We start from the raw sequence: 17,922 nt of genomic DNA, 5'->3' as shown, positions 1-17,922 counted from the left end.
ATATGTTCAATCTATCATATTGATTTTATCTCATGGTAGGAAAAGGGACAGATAATTTTTTTCCCCTCACTGTGCTGCTTATAAATCTCAAAGAAAAATCTGCATTTGCCAACATGCCCTTGCCTTGATAAATGGTGCTTCATTCTAAAGGTCAAAGTATATATTGACCTTCTATGAAGCAATTTTCAGAAACAATTCAAGTTTTTTTTTGCATTAGCAGCACCCAATTACACAGCTTCAACATGAAGTGTACAAGGGATATGACACAGCATTTCATTAATCTTCTGAGTGCTGAAAGTTGATTTCAAGATGCAAATAAGAAAGAAAAGCTCTAAGTTTAGGTTCTTTATAATGGATCAAATTTCTTCCTGTCATTTTTAGGCAAGTACAATTGGGGCATGAAGTGCCATGAATCTGGTGTTTTCAGCTAGTTGAACAAGAGGTTTTGCGGTGGTTAAAATGCAGCCTGGCGTTTGACACCATAGATTCTCTGAAGGTAATGAATAAAGCAGATGATATCAATGTAACTGCCCGTTATATTGAAATCAATGGACATGAAAACCAGGAGAGATGTGTAACATGCCACTGAATTGATATCGACTGTTTTACAACATCTGCCAAAGTCAAAATTAACCTCAATATAGCCAGTCAGACTGTAAGTGCTGCTTGAACATGTATGGACATTTGCTGATAATAGATTGGACCTGGCTGGTTTTAATGCGTGATGCATGTACAGCCTGAGATGTTCTGTGCCATGGCTCTTGTACTATTCCATTAAGGGGTAGCGGCACAACATCAGTAGAAGGGAAATGTGTCATGTGATCCAGCCTTAGTTTTACTTTTGCCTTGGGCAAAGCACACACACATAGCTCTGATGTCTTCAAGCTTTATACCTATTTATGACCTCGTCTTAATAAATCAACCCACAAGGGGGGTGATTTTCAGCCTGTGTTCATCATCAGAAAGAACAGTAACGGGGGCGGGAAATCCAGCGAGAATCGGAAAACACGAGAGGTCACATTTCCCGATTTTCCCTGGCTCTCATTGATGTCATCACACCGTTCACACCCATTTTAATGGATTTGAATAAATTTTAATATCATTCCCCAAACCCCGCCATATGATCCCCTCACTGAATATTCAATCCTCGCCGACGTGAATACTGGTCAGTAAATCTAGCAGCAAAGTCGCAGGAGTTTACTACATTTCCTATCCCATTTTGATTATACGGCTTTCAACAACTTATTTTCAGGCTGTTAGCCAGGATCTCTTTCAAGCTCAGGTACATGCACTATACCAGGATGCATCTGCATCTCAGGTGACATAGCTGTTGTGGGAAGAACACAAGAACTTAACCATAATCTGCACTTACTGATGCAAGCGATACATAATGAAGTATTGGTGTTTAAGTCTGAAATGCACATTCAACGTGCGAAAGATCAATTTCTTCAGTTCTATTTACTCGAGTGCTGGCATATGTTCTGGTCTCAGTAAAATAGAGGATATTAAGGGCATGCCAATTTCTCAAGATAAAGATGTCCAGGTCTCTTTAACTTCTTATCTCCATACGTTCCCAATTTCACTCAAAAATCTTCATTGCTAAAGTAATTATTGAGAAAGAATGTGCCTTGGGCGGCACAGTCGTTAGCACTGCTGCCAACAGTGTTAAGGACCTGGGTTTCATCCCGGCTCTGGGTCACTGGCTGTATGGAGTTTGCACATTCTCCCCGTGTCAGCGGGGGTTTCACCTCCACAACCCAAAGATGTGCAGGTTAGGTGGATAGGCCACACTAAATTACCCCATAATTGGAAAAAGAATAATTGGGTACTCTAAATCTATTTAAAAAAAGAAAGATTATGCCTTCCCTGGGGCACGAAGACCACCAATACCTCTTCAAAACTTTGTAACAGCCATTATCAGAAGCTCAACATTGCAATTTTATGATCTTAAGAAGACATGTGCCCAGGAGGTAGATGCCTCACAGAAAGCTCTCGGGCATGCATACTACAAAAAAGCAAAACTGTTGCATTTACTTCAAAATCCCTGTCTTGTAACACAATCCAATTACTCCAACATCGAGCAAGATAGTTCAGCTTTCGTGTTTGGAGTCATGCGTTTTCATACCTATCTATTTGGCAATAGATTTGTGATAGAGAACGACCACTAGCCACTAGAGATGACTGGCAAAAACTATTGACCAGTGCATTGCCAAGAATGCAACATCTCATGGTTAAGATTGAAGGTTACGACTGTGAGATTAAATGCAAGCCAAGTAACTTGCCTAACGCAGTGAACAGAGAAGATATATCCATAGGTCTTCAAGTTGACTTCATTAACAGCAAACTGGACCATTTTCTCCAAATTCATCTGGTACATTTTTCCTGCAGCTATGAGAAGATACAGCAAAAGATTCTGCACTACAGAAACTGTGGAAAACCGTCATCCAAAGTGACCTGATTAAATTCAGCTTGTCCACGGACATGTGAAGCCATTTTGACTTCATCAGGAGGAGCTAGGGGGCGGCACGGTGGCAACGTGGTTAGCACCACTGTCTCACAGTGCCAGGGACACGGGTTTGATTCTGACCTTGGGTGATTGTGTAGAGTTTGCAGGTGTCTGCATCGGTCCAGAGCTAGGGGTCATAGTTTGAGGGTATGCTTTGCTAACTTATTTATATGTTTTTTTAGGACTGAGGTGAGGAAAAATTTCTACACCCAGAGAGTGGTGAAGCTGTGGAATCCGTTATCACAGAAAGAAGTTGAGGCCAAAAAGTTTTGTAATTTCAAGAAAAAATTAGATATAGTTCTTGGGGCTAAAGGGATCAAGGGATATGGGAGGGAAGGCAGGATCAGGGTATTGAACTTGATGATCAGCCATGGTCAGAATGAATGGCGGAACAGGCACAAAGGGTCGAATGCCCTCCTCCTGCTCCTATTTTCTATGATCATGATCGTGGTGGTCAAGCTGTCAAGACCTTTCTATGATTTCCTCCAGGTGCTCCGACTTCCTCCGCAGTCCAAAGATGCGCAGGTTAGGTGAATTGGTCAGACTAAATTGCACCTTAGTGTCCAAAGGTTAGTTGAGGTTATGGGGCCAGGATAGGAATTGGGCCTAGGTGGGGTGTTCTTTCGGAGGGTGGGACAGAGTCGGGGCAGTCAATGGGCCAAATGGCCTCCTTCTGCATTGTAGGGATTCTATGAAATATGTTCTTGGCATCTCCCAAGCACTAATTTTTATAGGAAGGCAGGTCTGAAATGGATTCTAACTCGAGCCCCAAATATAGACCCGCCCTAGATCAGGCGCACTCTCTCAACAATTACCCACACCCGAGTTCAAGGCAGCAACTTCACACAGGCACTTATTTTGGATCTGAGAAAATGAACCACCTCTCCTCCCAGATAGCCGGTTGAATAATCTTTTGGCCAAGTTATAATTATTCGGATATTATAAGGGTCTAGGGGTTTTTGTTCAAAAATTGTATCTTCCCATTTTCAGAAAATGCAAGAGAGTTGGATTCTTATTACAAGAGATTGAGCGCAGGATTCTCCGGCCAAGCCCACCTGGTGACCGGAAATTCCAGGCCAATGAATCTTTACATGGTCCATGTCCCGGCAGTGGCGATCTTGCGGCGTGCGGGGCGGAAGAATTCGGCCTGTTATGCTTTACTAACTTATTTACATGTTTATTACAGAACTATTTAACATGCAATACACTTTAAAGTGATAGTACATCACAACATTAATGACTACAAATGATAAAAAAACATAGGGAGCGTTGCACTTGGCACCAAACCGACCGCGATGCTCTCGACCCACTGTGCCCCACACGATCTGGATCATTCCCTCACTGGGGGTGATCCAGATCAGCATATTTAAACAAGTCTTAAAACTCATTTAAATATGCGCAGCCAATTTTGAGGCCGGAGTCGACAGGCTCTCGGGATTCACCGGTGGTCAGGGACAGGGCGGGGCTGCGACCTAGCACTTCCCCTAGCACCCAGACAGTGCCAATATGGCATCCTGGCACCTAGGCAGTGCCAACCTGGCATCTGGGCAGTGCCAATCTGGCACCCAGGCAGTGTCAACCTGGTAGTGCAAGGTCAGCACCACCAGGACCACCACCAATCTTGTCCTGGATGCATTAGGACTGTACGGTGCTTGAGGAGCTGGTATGGATCTGATTTGTCCTCGATTATGTCTCATTATTGTGCATTTATGTGTAATGACCTCATAGGATCTTGGTTCTGGACAAATCCTTGTCACATTGGCTGGTTGCTAAGTATCGTTTTCAACGTGTGAATCCAGTTAGGCCCTTCGGTCTAATGTGATCACTATTCTACCACTCACATGTCCTGAAATGGTTCACCAGATCGTTATCCGCGATGATCTCTCTCGGCATACCAAATAAACTGAAAATCACATTTGGAGCGTGCAACCTTTGCGCTTGGCAGATTATACAATGATCAAATAATGGAGCACTTGGTAAATTAGTTGATGATGATGAAGTCAGTGCCATGAACATGAAAGAGGTCAGATCTGATTTTGGACCAAGGATGTTGGGAACCTCATGCAAAATCAATGGTTCTTTATGCTGAATTGGCATAGGTCTTGACATGCCTCACTTCTTCACAATGACTTCAATGTCATTATTCATGTTGGCCAAAAGACTGTCTCTCTTGCACGTCTTCTCATCCAATCTATGCCCATGAATGAGTGATGAGGTTGTCAAAGTAAATCAGGTCACAAAGATTCTGTCTGGCATGATGACCTGTGGAAGAAATATATGAATCAATAGAATACATATGTATTTACGATGTTATGTAAGTGGACACATATTCAAGGATAGCCATCTTTACCCAGAAGTTTAACTATATACATGACCAGCATTTGCTGACAGCTTTTCAACAGGTGTTAAACAGACCTAGTCTGTGCCACGCATAAAGTAACACCAGGGCCTTTCAGCCCAACGTGTGCATGCCACCCAGTTTTTCACCACTAAGCTAATCCTAATTCTCCGCATTTGGACCAAATCCCTCTATACCCATCTTTCCCATATAACTGTCTCAATGCTTATTAAAAGACAAAATTGTACCCACCTCTACTACTGCCTCTGGCAGCTTGTTCCACACACTCAACACCCTCTTATGTAAAAGAAATTGCCGCTTTGGACCTTTTTGTATCTCTCCCCTCTCACATTAAACCTATTACATCTTCTATTATAGTATCTTTAAAAAGAATGAGGGGGGTCATGTGATGTGAGCACAGGCGTGGTTGCGCTTTTGTGAGCTCAAGCTCTGCTGGTCTTTTAATCCTTCATTTTCATCCTGGTCCACATGTCATATTTGCTTTTTCTTTGGCTACATGGCTCACTCCATGTCCTTGGAAGTTCCTGATTGGTCTTCTTGCGAGAAAGAGCCAAGGTAAAATTCTAAAATCCTCATCTATTTGTACTGGTCAAGGTAGATTGGGACAGGGCCCAGTTTGTACTGGCGCAGTTGCTGCTGAGCGGGCTCACGCCTTGGTGGTGCTGTGTGCATCGGATGATGGCTGCCATCAAAGATATTGCCTTGACTGAGAATTTATTTTCTGCGATGCAGGTCGTCAGCTCACTTCGAGGGACTGCAGGGTACCTTTGGGTGGCAGAGGCACATGAGAGGATTCTTGCAATTGAAAGAGCAGTGTCCCTGGTTAGGGACCGCCTTCATGTCATCAAAATCCTGCTGCATGGTGTCATTTATTCTGACAGGTTCGAGAGATGTGGGATGTCCCCCTGAGCCCGGTCCCTGGCAAGAGAAGAGAGATGAGTTCCCGATTGATTTGGAGAATTGGCTGCTGTGTTTAATCTTGATTTAGAGGCTGGGTGTATCAGATTCAATGGAGCACAATTTATCTTGTCTGTGGGGTCAGGGTAGGGCCCACCGAACACTGGTCCTATTTTGCTTCTTCCCGATGTTCGTCATGAGGTGGCCTAGCAGGTTAAGTCATTTTCCCCAGCTAGGCCTAGACTGTGGACCGCATGGGCGTCAAAGACGGCATGATGGAAGTGATGGTGCCTCATGCCTCGATCAATGGAATCATTGAGAGATCCTGAAGAGTGTTTGTTGATCCTGCCTTGTCCTTTGCGACATGGAAGATGTCTTTATCATGCAGTCTACCCTGCGGTTCTTCGATAATCTTGAATGTTACCCTCTGTTTATCATGTCATTGACTTTTTATTACTGTCTTTTTTCCTGTTGTGGAGTGTGAAATGTGAGCGGGGTGGCCTATGACATTGATTATCCCTATCCTGTTATCCTGTGTTAGTGAGATCATTTTGAGGCCATTATGGGAAGTTTGATTTGTGCACAGTCACATACTTTTAGTTATTGTGTCTGATAATTGTTGTGGTTGGTGAAGGGGAGTGTTTTTTGTCACCCCCCTGTCTCGTTTATGAAGAAGACGTGAGGAGCTGGGACAGAGTGAAGGGTGAGTGGATATGGGTGGCAGACACTGAGATTGAGGATAGCCCCTCCAGTTATAGTTAATCTGTTTCCGTTTTTTTTTGTGGATTTGCATATTCTTTGAATTAAGGATCCGAATCTTCATCCTTCTTTGGCCTGAGCAGAGTTTGTGGGCGCGATTCTCCGCAAAGGCGGCGAGTCGTAAAGGCTGCCGTGAAACTGGCCGTGTTTCACGGCAGCCTCCGCGCCCCTTCCCGGGACCCGATTCTCCCCCCCGGGAGGGGCTAGCAGCGGGGCCCCGTGAACCACGGCATCGCGGCCTTAGCGACCGTCGCTAAGTCCGCGCACCAAGCGTCACGCCGGCTGACGCGCACGATGACGTCAGCCGCGCATGCGCGGATTGGACGGCTCCAACCCGCGCATGCGCCGGGCCGTCATCTCCCTCGGCCGCCCTGCGGACTGATCCTGCGGGGCGGCGGAGGGAGAAAGAGTGCATCCGTTACAGACGCACTGCCCGCGATCGGTGTTTGCTGCCGTAAAAATGGCCGTAAAGGCCTGGGAACTCGGCCCATCGGCCTGGGGAGAATTGCTGTTCGCCGTAAAAAACGGCTAGCAGAGAATAGCGGGAGGGCGTGAAAAATGTCGGGGACGCCCTCCTGCTATTCTCCGACCCGTCGTGGGCTGCTGAGAATCGCGCCCTGTATCTTTGGGAAGAACTGGGTTCCTCCTACTTCCTTCTTGAGGTTGAGGTTTTCCTTTTCCACTGTTTGGGTTTCTCTTCATGTTCCTCTCCTGGCTATTGTGGTGCTGAGTTGTTGAGGAGAGTGTTTGCTCTGGTTACCTTGGGCTGAATTCTCCGACCCCCCGCCGGGTCGGATAATCGGCAGGGGCCGGCGAGAATCCCGCCCCGCCAGCCAACGAATTCTCCGGCACCAGATATTCAGCGGGGGCGGGAATCGCAACGTGTCTGTTGGCGCTCCCGCTGGCGATTCTCCGGCCCACAATGCTCCATTCTCCAGTGAGTCTTCAATCCTTTCTCTTTTTATCCTTTTACCAAGGATTTGTAGGACTTTGAGGTCTATCGTATTCTCTTGGAGTTTTTCTGGATTTTACGCTCTGTCCGCTGCCACCATATCTTGAGTTTGGCATCTAGATGGGGTTTCTTTAGGGTTTGCCTGCTTCTCTAAGAATGCTAGCATAGCCTGTTATTTATTTATAAAAATTGTTTTAAAATGTTTATCTACAGATCTATGTACATCTCAGTCCTCTACCTGAAGTTGTACTCATTCATCCCACCAGATCTTTGTTACTTAATCCTCTGACATTGCATCACAGTTACATCTGTAATAACATCATCTCCTGATGTTAACCCTTTATTCTACAGAACCAACCGCCAGCCATTGTCAGGGAATTCCTTGCTTGTTCTGTCCCTGCCCCCGTATTGACACCAAAACTTTGTCCATGGTTCCTACAGGTGCCAGCAGCTCTCTGATATCTTCGCCAAGTGACCCCATTCTTCATGTGAGCGCTTTGATAGTGAGTGACAGCAAGCTATTGAACCATGGGGTTATCATAGCTGAGCCATATCCTGTTCTTGCTGACGATCCACACATATGTACTTTCCAACACGGATCACACGGTTTGAATATTGGTCAATTGATCAATATTGGTTTGATTTTCCCTGCTAATCCAGGGATGCCTTTGTTAATTGGAATACATCAGCTGCTAACTTAGTTAAGACCAGCTAACCCAATTAAGACTGGGAGTCAAAACTTGGACCTTCGGGTCTGTATGACAGCGTCAAATATCATGTGGAGCATTCAGTCACTGGGTCATTTGCGGTGTAGAACTCCTTATCCTCATGATTGGTTCTTAGTTTAAGAAAATACTGTCAATCTACTGTCAAGCTTCATAGGTAGCAAGACTTCTATGATTCACTTTTATTTAAATGGCTGAGACAGGCTTAAGAGGGCTTCATGGTTGGATGGTGAGGGTAGATGGGGAGGGGGAGGGGAAACTGGGGGCAGGATAGACTGGCATCTTCCTTAAGGGGCCCAGAAGAGCACTCAGTCCACACAGGGAAAGTCAAACAGATTCAATCTCCTCTGCCCCAGACTCTTCTTCTCACTGGTATGTGTGACAGTTACACCAGATGGCTTCTGGTGTAAGAGTCATATCTGCATCAGAGTCATATCTGCATATGTAAAGAGAGCCCTGTCGGTTTCCAGTGGGTGTCCCAGTTGCTTTTTAGGCCTCTCAAATGAGCAGAGTTAAAATCGTTCCTTCTCACTCAGGTAGAGAAATATAGAAAAGCAATCAGTTCACATAAACATAGCCCCACTTCAAAATTATACCGTTAGTTCAAAGCGTGCAGTATCAACTGTCCCCATTGAGAAAGGCTAGTTGCCAATGACATTACATCCCTTCCCTTCTCCCCAGGTCAAAGGGTGTTACTCGGAGGAGAAAAGTGACTGAGATATAAACGAGAATGTTGTTACGACACCCTGGGCTAGTGTGCGGTTGATTCCAACCCAACAGACCCCAGACTCCCAACATAAGTGCATTAATCGATAATTTGTATAGTTTCTGAGACTTTTGGCCCTTGACTGTTCCAATGACGTACAGGCAGCAGATTTGTAAGTGGAACATAACAACTTATTTATAATAAAATAGAGATAAGACATGCAATACTTATAATAGAATGAGGCCAGCTAATCTACTATTCCCCCCTTTTCCTGTCACACCCTTGACCCAAACAAACACAAGACAGACACAGACAGAGGAAGGGAAAGGGGTTAAATGGTAAGGATTAAAATGGAAAAGAGAAATGAGTGTCTTTCTTTCTGATATTGAAATTGTTTTAGCCAGCTATCCTCTCCAGGCGCGGAGAGTTTAAAACCACCAATTGGATTGCTGAGCAGAATCGTCTGGCAGCTGCAGTCAGTCAGAACCCCCAGCCTATTGGATTTCCTCTGGGCAGTCACTTTCACTTTTATTAGCCTGGGCCTTCACTCAGAAGAACACCCTTAGGCTTGTTTAATTCTTACTTGTTTCCAACTCCACCAGAATGACCAACAGCTTGACTGAGATAAAGACAGAGTTCCCAACACGAGCGTTTAAAGGTGTTTTTAAACAACTGTCCCTGCCTTCAGCTGCTGCTGGACTGGATCTGGACACAATGGGTGGGATCCATATTTGCACATATAAAGGTGTAGTTAAGCTCACTTAAATATGTTTGCGCCGGAGTTACCCAAGAAGCAGGATCTAACAGCCTCTCTTTGGAGACCCTGAACAGGTGCTGTTTAGCATAGGTTTCCACAACATGGACCGGGGGTACCGGCACTTGGTGGGATCTCCCAGGTGATCAGTGGCCTCAGGGTGGTCGGGCTTTGGGCTGGGTGGTACCCTGGCACCCCAAACCACATGGGTACTGTAGCAGTGCCAGCCCGGCACACTGGAATTGCCATCTGGGCACCCTGGAAGTGTCAGGGTGCCCAGGTGGCACTGCCAGGCTGGCGGGGCACTGCCAGAGTGCCAGGCTAGCAGTGAAAAGGTGCCCAGATGGGATCTTGCCCGTGCCGTGAATCAGACCTGACATTGCCCTGCCCTTATGAGGTGGGGTGTGGGGGGCTCAATGTTTTGGGGGTCCAGAGGCTGCGTTTAGGGTCCAGAGATTGGGGCGCTATTTAAAAATGGTGAGCAGAGCTTGTTAGCACAGGAAATGGAACTAAGTGTGGCCCCAGTGGTGTGTTCATCACCGAGGTCCAGAGTGAGGCAGAGTCCTATTTAATAACGGGATTGTTTTCGGCACTGCAAGCAGCAGAAAACACCCGGCTAAAGGCGCCCAAAGCGGGACTCTGTTTCATTTCTGCTAAATCATGCCCAAGATTTGTAACTATAGCAACAACACCAAAGCATAAAGATAATTCAGCAGTGGTTCTTGCTATACAAGCATTAAAACATTAAATAATGAAAAAGCACCTCAGCATAAAGGCTTTTAGTCAAGATCATAGAAGGTGACGACAATAATGAGCTTGTTAAACATCTGTTAATTGCTCTTACGTTGCACTTTGCATTTTTTTAACAAAAACATAACATTGTTTTTAGAATTTTGTAAGAGGGAAACCTCTTTAAGAAATTCCATTACTTACATTGACTTTTAGTGATGTTTAGAAGGAATCATTGCCCTTTGAAATAATTATTGGTTCTTCATTAGCAATGCTCATAGTAACAAGAAAGATAGGCAGCGGGGTTCTCCGTCAGCGGGATCCTCCACTTCACCGGCAGCGCACCACACCCCTGGTCACAATGGGAAACCCCATTAGCTGGCTGCCGGGATGGAGGATCCCATTGCTGGTGGGGGTGCGCCGCACCAGAAAATGGGTCTGGCAGGCGGAGAATCCTGCCCAGAATCCTTTATAACTTCATAATATCCACTAAGACCCAACCACAACTGTTCCTCCCCATCTTAACATAACCAAATAAATCACTGACTTCCATAAGGATTCTCTTTCTTTCTTCCCTCAAGAAGGTGTCATCCCCAGCCAACACGAGACTGCAGGGAACAAACTGGGAGGGAGGGGAGGGGAGAGGGGCAGAGAAAGAGAGGAAGGGGAGGCTGGAGAACAGCAAAAATGGACACTAGGGGGCCTAGAGCAAGGCCACAAAGAATAGAACCTCCAAAGAAACACTGAAAATTGGTCGGTGGGGGGTGGGGGGGGGGGGGGGGGGAAGAGGAGAGGGGGGCAGAACCAATCGACAAAGGGGAGAGGGGATTTGGAAAGAACCATATATATGTAAATAGATGACAATTGCCCACTGTTTAATATGAGACCTAAGAAAATATCTTAAAGCAACAAAAAGGCAGGATGCGGGGGTGAAAAGAAGGAGGGGGAAGGGGGGGTCGAAACCAATGGACATGTCTTGTATATTGTACCCAATGCACATACCCTTGTCTACTGTACTGTACAAAATGCAATAAAAACATTATTTTTTAAAAGTGTCGTCCCCTACCCCTCCCCCTACCTTCCTCGACCCTCAATCCTCCCACTCCCCCGTCAGTCCCACACATACATTGACAAAGTCTAGTCTCCCCTGCACCGGTTCTTTCTCCACACTCTTTTTCTCTCCATAGCAAAATGCCTCCTTTTCTGTAAATGTTGTTTGTTGCTTATTTTTCTGCTACAGTGTGGCCAGTGTGTGTGTGTCCGCGTGGCCCAGTGTCTTACAGTTTCTTTTGGTGGCTGGAGATAGGATCACACCACCCTGTGGCTTGTGCCATTTTGTACTGAACCGTTACCCATCAAACACCAAACTGTCCGCCACATGGTACAGAAACTCTTGCACAGCATATACACTAAACCATCAAAGACATCTCGGGTCGCAGGATATTGATCTGGAGCAGGAACCCTTGCTGCATTTTCCTCTTCCAACCATGTTACAACAATATACAGCACAGCTTAGGAAATGAACCAAGATATGGTTTATTAAATATATCACATGCTCAGCTGTTAAATTGTGAAGGTCTCAGTAAAAGGGAAGGTAATGCATCAATGCAAGAATTGACAGAGTTACAAAACCACTTCCAATGAGACCAGTTTTGTTGAATGATAGGATGTCAGTGAACAAATCTGCAGTTTCAAAGTGACTGTGTTCATTCTGGTTACTAAATGCACATTTTAATCTGACTAATCAGTCTAAATGGTGTTAATGCCTGTGATCCCCAAAAGGCTTTAATTAGCTAGTTCACAAATGAAAAATTCAATACACAGCTTGAGGTCAGTACAATTTGTTAGGTTGTTGTTTTCATTAATGCGAGTTTCTGCATTTTCAGCACTTACTGACTTAAAATCACAAAAACTTTGTTTAATTTCTCATTCTATTTTCTCCTGTGTAACATTTCTCAGTCATGCATATTTTAGTGATGTTTTATTTTTTAAATCTATCAGTTTATTTTCACTAGTAAGGCTAAAGGTGGGAGAATTTTGTCATGTAATAATGAACAGCGTGACCAATTCAATGGTGTCAAGTAGAACAAAGAAGAATACAGCACAGGGACAGACCCTTCGGCCCTCCAAGCCTGCGCCGATCACGTGTCCTATCTAGACCAACTGCCTGATTTGTTCTATACCCCGTCTGTTCATGTGCCTATTCAGATAAGACTTTTTTTTAAAATTTAGATTAGCCAATTATTTTTTCCAATTAAGGGGCAATTTAGCGTGGCCAATCCACCTACTCTGCACATTTTTGGGTTGTGGGGGCGAAACCCACACAGACACGGGGAGAATGTGCAAACTCCACACGGACAGTGACCCAGAGCCGGGATCGAACCTGGGACCTCAGCGCCGTGAGGCGGTTGTGCTAACCACTAGGCCACCGTGCTGCCCATCCAAATAAGACTTAAAGGTCACGGACGTATCTGCCTCAACCACCTAATTTGGCAGTGCATTCCAGGCGATCACCACCCCTTGTAAAAAACTTCCACCACACATCTCCATTGAAACTTTCCCCTTTCACCTTGAACTTGTGCCCCCTTGTAATTGTCATTTCCGCACTGGGACAAAGCCTCTAACTGTTCACCCTATCTATACCCCTAGTAATTTTATAACCTTCTATCAGGTCGTCCCTCAGCCTCCATTTCTCTCGGGAAAACAATCCCAGTTTATTCAACCTCTCCTCCTAGCTAATACCCTCCATACCAGGCAACATCTTGATAAACCTTTTCTGTACTCTCTCCAAAGCCTCCACGTCCTTCTGGTAGTGCGGTGACCAGAATTGGACACAATATTCCAAATGTGGCCTAATAAATGCTGTATATAATTGTAACATTGGGCGCGATTCTCCACCCCCCACGACGGGTCGGAGAAAAGCGGGAGGGCCTTCCCGACATTTTTCCCGACCTCCCGCTATTCTCCCCCCCCCCCCCCCACGCCCGCCCCCCAACACGAATCGCTGCTCGCCGCTTTTTACGGCGAGCAGCGATTCTCCCCTGGCCGATGGGCCAATTTCCCAGGCCTTTACGGCCATTTTCACGAACTGCAACACACCTGCTCTCACAGTTCGTGAAAACGGCCGCAAAGTGCCGTTCTGGGGAACCATGGCACCGATTGGCACGCCCGTGCCAAGGGTGCCATGGGCCTGCGATCAGTGCCCACCGATCGCGGGCAGCTGGTACGAACCCCGCGCACTCTTTGTTACTCCGCCGCCCCGCTGGATCAGTCCGCGGGGCGGCTGAGGGGCATAACGGCCCGCGCATGCGCGGGTTTCACGCATATGCGTGCTGACATCATCCGCGCATGCGTGGGTTGGAGCCGTCCAATCCGCGCATGCGCGGCTGACGTCAGCATATGCGTCAGCCGTCGCTAACTTTGGCGCGCGGGCTTAGCGAAATTCGTTAAGCCCGCGATGCCGAAGTTCACGGGGTTCCGCTGCTAGCCCCGACCGGGGAGCAGAATCGGGTCCCGGGAGGGGGCGCGGAGGCTGTCGTGAGACACGGCTGGTTTCACGGCAGCCTTCACGACTCTCCGCATTTGCGGAGAATCGCGCCCATAGTTTTTGAGCTTTTATACTCGATACCCCGTCCTATGAAGGCTAGCACGATCTCTCAAATATTGGTAGTGCTGTGAAACTACAAGGAGGAAAGGGATAGACTTCAAGTAATGGTGAGATGGGGGGGGGGGGGGGGGGGGGGGGTTGGCATGTGGCTGATGAAAATGAATGTAGAGAAATGTGAAGTGATACATTTTGGTAGAAAGAATGCAGAGAGACAATATAAGTTAAAGGGTACAATTCCAAACGGGATCTGGAACAGAGAGACCTGGGTGGATGGCGGTGAGAGAGAAGGTGGGGCGGAGGGGAGGGGGGGGGGGGGGGGGGGGGTGATAGGTAATATTGTCACCAATCACTGAAAGTGGCAGGACAGGTTGGAAAAGTGATTGAGAAGGCATACAGCTTTATAAATAAAGGCATAGAGTACAAATACACAGGGAGATTTTGATGGAAGTTTATAAAGCACTGGACCGAATTCAGCAGGAGTACTGTGCACGATTCTGGGATTTGCAATTTAGAAATTATGTGAAAGCTTTAAAGAGGGGGCAGAAAATGGTTCCAGGGACGAGGAGCTTCAGTTACTGCGATAAATTGGAAAAGGCGGGGCTGCTCTGCTCAGGGAAGAGAAAATTGAAAGAATATTTGACAGAGATGTTCAAAACGACCAGGGGGCTAGACAGAGTAGGTAGAGAAAATCTGTTCCCATTGATGAAGAGTTGAGAACTGGTGGGCACCGGTTTAAAATGAATGGCAAACGAACCAATGGCATGAAGAAAAACCTTACAGAGCAAGTAGTTATGGTCTGGAATGCACTACCTAATGGAGGCAGATTCAGCCCTAGCCTTCAAATGGGAATTAGATAAACACCAATAGAGAAAATAATTTTCAGGGTGAAAGGGCAGGGGAGTAGCAGTAGCTTATGGATTTGCAGAAAGCCAGCACAGACAGTGGAGGCCAAATGGCATCTGTGTCTGCTTTAAATATTTGACGATTCCAAGATTCTATCCTATGGTTTACTTTTGAGGTTTAGCCACCTTTGTAAGCTAAAAACATAGTAGCCAGTTTGCATGGCGCATGTTCCCACAAACAGCAATGTGCAAATCCATGTTGATTAAGGGTTAAACATTAGCCATGATTCCCCTGGGTGGAACTCCCCTGCCTCTTTTATGGCTGGATGTGCTGTGGGATCTTTTACATCCACCTAAGAGAGGAATGGGGCTTTGATTAATATCTCACCTTAAACAGAGCACTTCTGAGTGTGCAGAACTCGTTCATCACTCTGCTGGAATAAACCCATGACCGTCCAACTTAGAGGTGAGAGTGCTGTAACTTACTGACAGCTAGGGTGCAAGTGCTCTATATTTATCTCTTTGGGACGGCTTTCAACTTTCAGTGTACAATGGGCAGACGGCAGCTAAAATGTGTCCTGTGCACACCTCTTGTAATTCCCATGAGGCACAAAACCATTTTCAGACATGAACCTAATTTGGATGCCAGAGAGACAGCTCAGGTCAAGCTATTACCCCTAAATTAGGCAAGTGCTACCTTTGTCCCTTCTCAGTGCCCTACCCAAAATAGCAATGGTCAGAATTCCAACATAAATGAGGTCATGTGTGACTAGGTACCATTCACAGGATTCTACTGCCCCATTCTAATGTAAAATCGGCCTCATCTATGTAGACTAGAATAGAATCCATACAGTGTACAAGAAGGCCATTCGGTCCATCGAGTCTGACCGACCCTCTGAAAGGGCACCCTACCAAGACCCACTCCCCCGTAAACCCTTAACCTCACCTAAACATTGAACACTAAAGGACAATTTACTGTGGCCAATCCACTTACCCTACACATCTTTGGACTATGGCAGGAAACTGGAGCACCCGGAGGAAAGCCACACAGATACGGAGAAAAACAGACGAAGACAGCTATCCATTGCCGGATCTACAGGTTAGGGGCTTTGCACAAAAGGTCTGGAAGGGGTTCCCTAGATTGCTAGGATACACCCTGCTGGAGCGACTGATGCTTCCAGATGTGGAAGGGGAGGGAAGAATTGGGGATATATAAAAGTGGCTGGGGGAGCAGGGAGGCGAGCGGGTGATGAAGATCAAGGAGAAATGGGAAGCGGAGTTGGGAATGGAGATCAATTGGGGAATATGGAGTGAGGTACTGCGAAGGGTAAACGGGACCTCCTTTTGTGCAAAGGTGAGCTTGATACAGTTTAAGTTGGTGCACAGGGTGCATATGACTCAGGCGAGAATGAGTGGGTTCTTTCAGAGGGTAGCAGATGAGTGTGAGAGGTGTGGGCGGGGGCCAGCGAATCACGTGCACATGTTTTGGGGTTGCAAAAAAATGGGAAGATTCTGGGTGTTTGCGGTCGTAGCTATGATAGTGGAGGAGGAGGTGGACCCAGACCCTTCGGTGGCGATATTTGGGGTCTCAGAGAAAGCCGGAGCTCATGGAGAGGAGGAAGGCCGATGTCAGGTCCTTCACCTCTCTGATTGTACGGCGACAAATTTTGCTGGAAAAAGGGCAGCACGGTGGCATAGTTGTTAGCATTGCTGCCTACGGCGCTGAGGACCCGGGTTCGAATCCCGGCCCTGGGTCACTGTCCGTGTGGAGTTTGCACATTCTCCCCGTGTCTGCGTGGGTTTCACCCCCACAACCCAAAGGTGTGCAGGATAGGTAGATTGACCATTCTAAATTGCCCCTTAATTGGAAAAAATAATTGGGTACTCTAAATTTAAAAAAAATTTTTTTTTTTGCTAGAGTGGCGGTCGGCATCGCCACCGGGGGTAGCAGCATGGTTGGGTGACCTGTATGACTTCCTGCGGTTAGAGAAGATAAAGTATGAGTTAAGGGGCTCAGCAGGGGAGTTTGAGAAAAGGTGGGGGATGTTTGTGACCGTGTTTGAGGGGCTGTTTGTCGCAGGGGAGTGGGGGGGGGGCTGGGGGGGGGGGTGTGATGGGGAGAGGAGGGGGTGAAAAAGGAGAAAAATCTGTACAAGCTGTATAGCTGATTGTTGGGAAGTATGTTTCCCGGGGTGTTTGTTTGCTGTAACCTTCTTACAGCAGTAAGTAGGTTACTTTGATACAAGTTTGTAATAAAATGCGTTTTAAAAATAAAGCTATCCAAGGCGAGAATTGAATCCAGGTCCCTGGCACTATGGGGCAGCAGCACTTGCCACTGTGCCACACCTTTCATTTTCTGACTGATGTCAGTTCCATGCAAGCCTGAAACACCCATAAAGAAACAACTGCTTTCAGTTTATAACTGTGTGATACCTAAAACACCAGGGCCAGTTTAGCTAAGTTGGCTAGACCATAAGACATAGAAGCAGAATTAGGCAACTCAGCCCATTGAGTCTCCTCCGCCATTCAACCATGGCTGATATTTTTCTCATCCCCATCCCCATTCTCCTGCCTTCTCTTGACAGCTGGTTTGTGATGCAGAGCGAAGCCAGCAGCGTGAGTTCAATTCCCCTACCGGCTGAGGTTATTCATGAAGGGTCCGCCTTCTCAACCTTGTCCCTCGCCTGAGGTGTGGTGATCCTCAGGTTAAAAACTACCAGTCAGCTCTCCCCTTCAAAGGGGAAAGCAGTCTATGATCATCCAGGACTATGGCGAATTTACCTTACAGCACAGCTGTCAAAATAAGTGATGCATCTGGTTTCAGTGCTAAAAAAAACCATTTACGTTTGGTGCTTCATCAGTTTGGATGGTGGGAGATTATAGGTCTATCAGGATACAAGAAGTAATGTTCATAGTGTTAGGCAGCTGGTACATGCACGTAACCCTTTTGCAATCTGAACTGAAGAAGTAGCAAGCGTAACAGTATGTAGAATTGCAGCGGTCTTCTACAATGAGCCATTAATGTTGTTACTTGCTAATATACATCAACAATATAAATAACTATCTCCTATAAACTTCAGGGTTGG

General features: G+C 46.4%; 1 long non-coding RNA gene across 1 annotated transcript; it reads right to left on the bottom strand.

The window, feature by feature from the left end:
* Nucleotides 1–3,667: 3,667 nt before the first annotated feature.
* On the bottom strand, nt 3,668–10,932 carry LOC119965134. The gene is made up of 2 exons (XR_005460437.1): nt 10,592–10,932; nt 3,668–4,768 (listed from the first exon to the last, which is right to left on the bottom strand). It is a non-coding gene; the product is annotated as an uncharacterized LOC119965134 (long non-coding RNA).
* Between the last annotated feature and the right edge of the window lie 6,990 nt (nt 10,933–17,922).

This window comes from Scyliorhinus canicula, chromosome 4, assembly GCF_902713615.1.
Source record: "Scyliorhinus canicula chromosome 4, sScyCan1.1, whole genome shotgun sequence".
Classification (NCBI taxonomy): Eukaryota; Metazoa; Chordata; class Chondrichthyes; order Carcharhiniformes; family Scyliorhinidae; genus Scyliorhinus; species Scyliorhinus canicula.
This window is presented reverse-complemented; position numbering and strand designations above follow the sequence as displayed.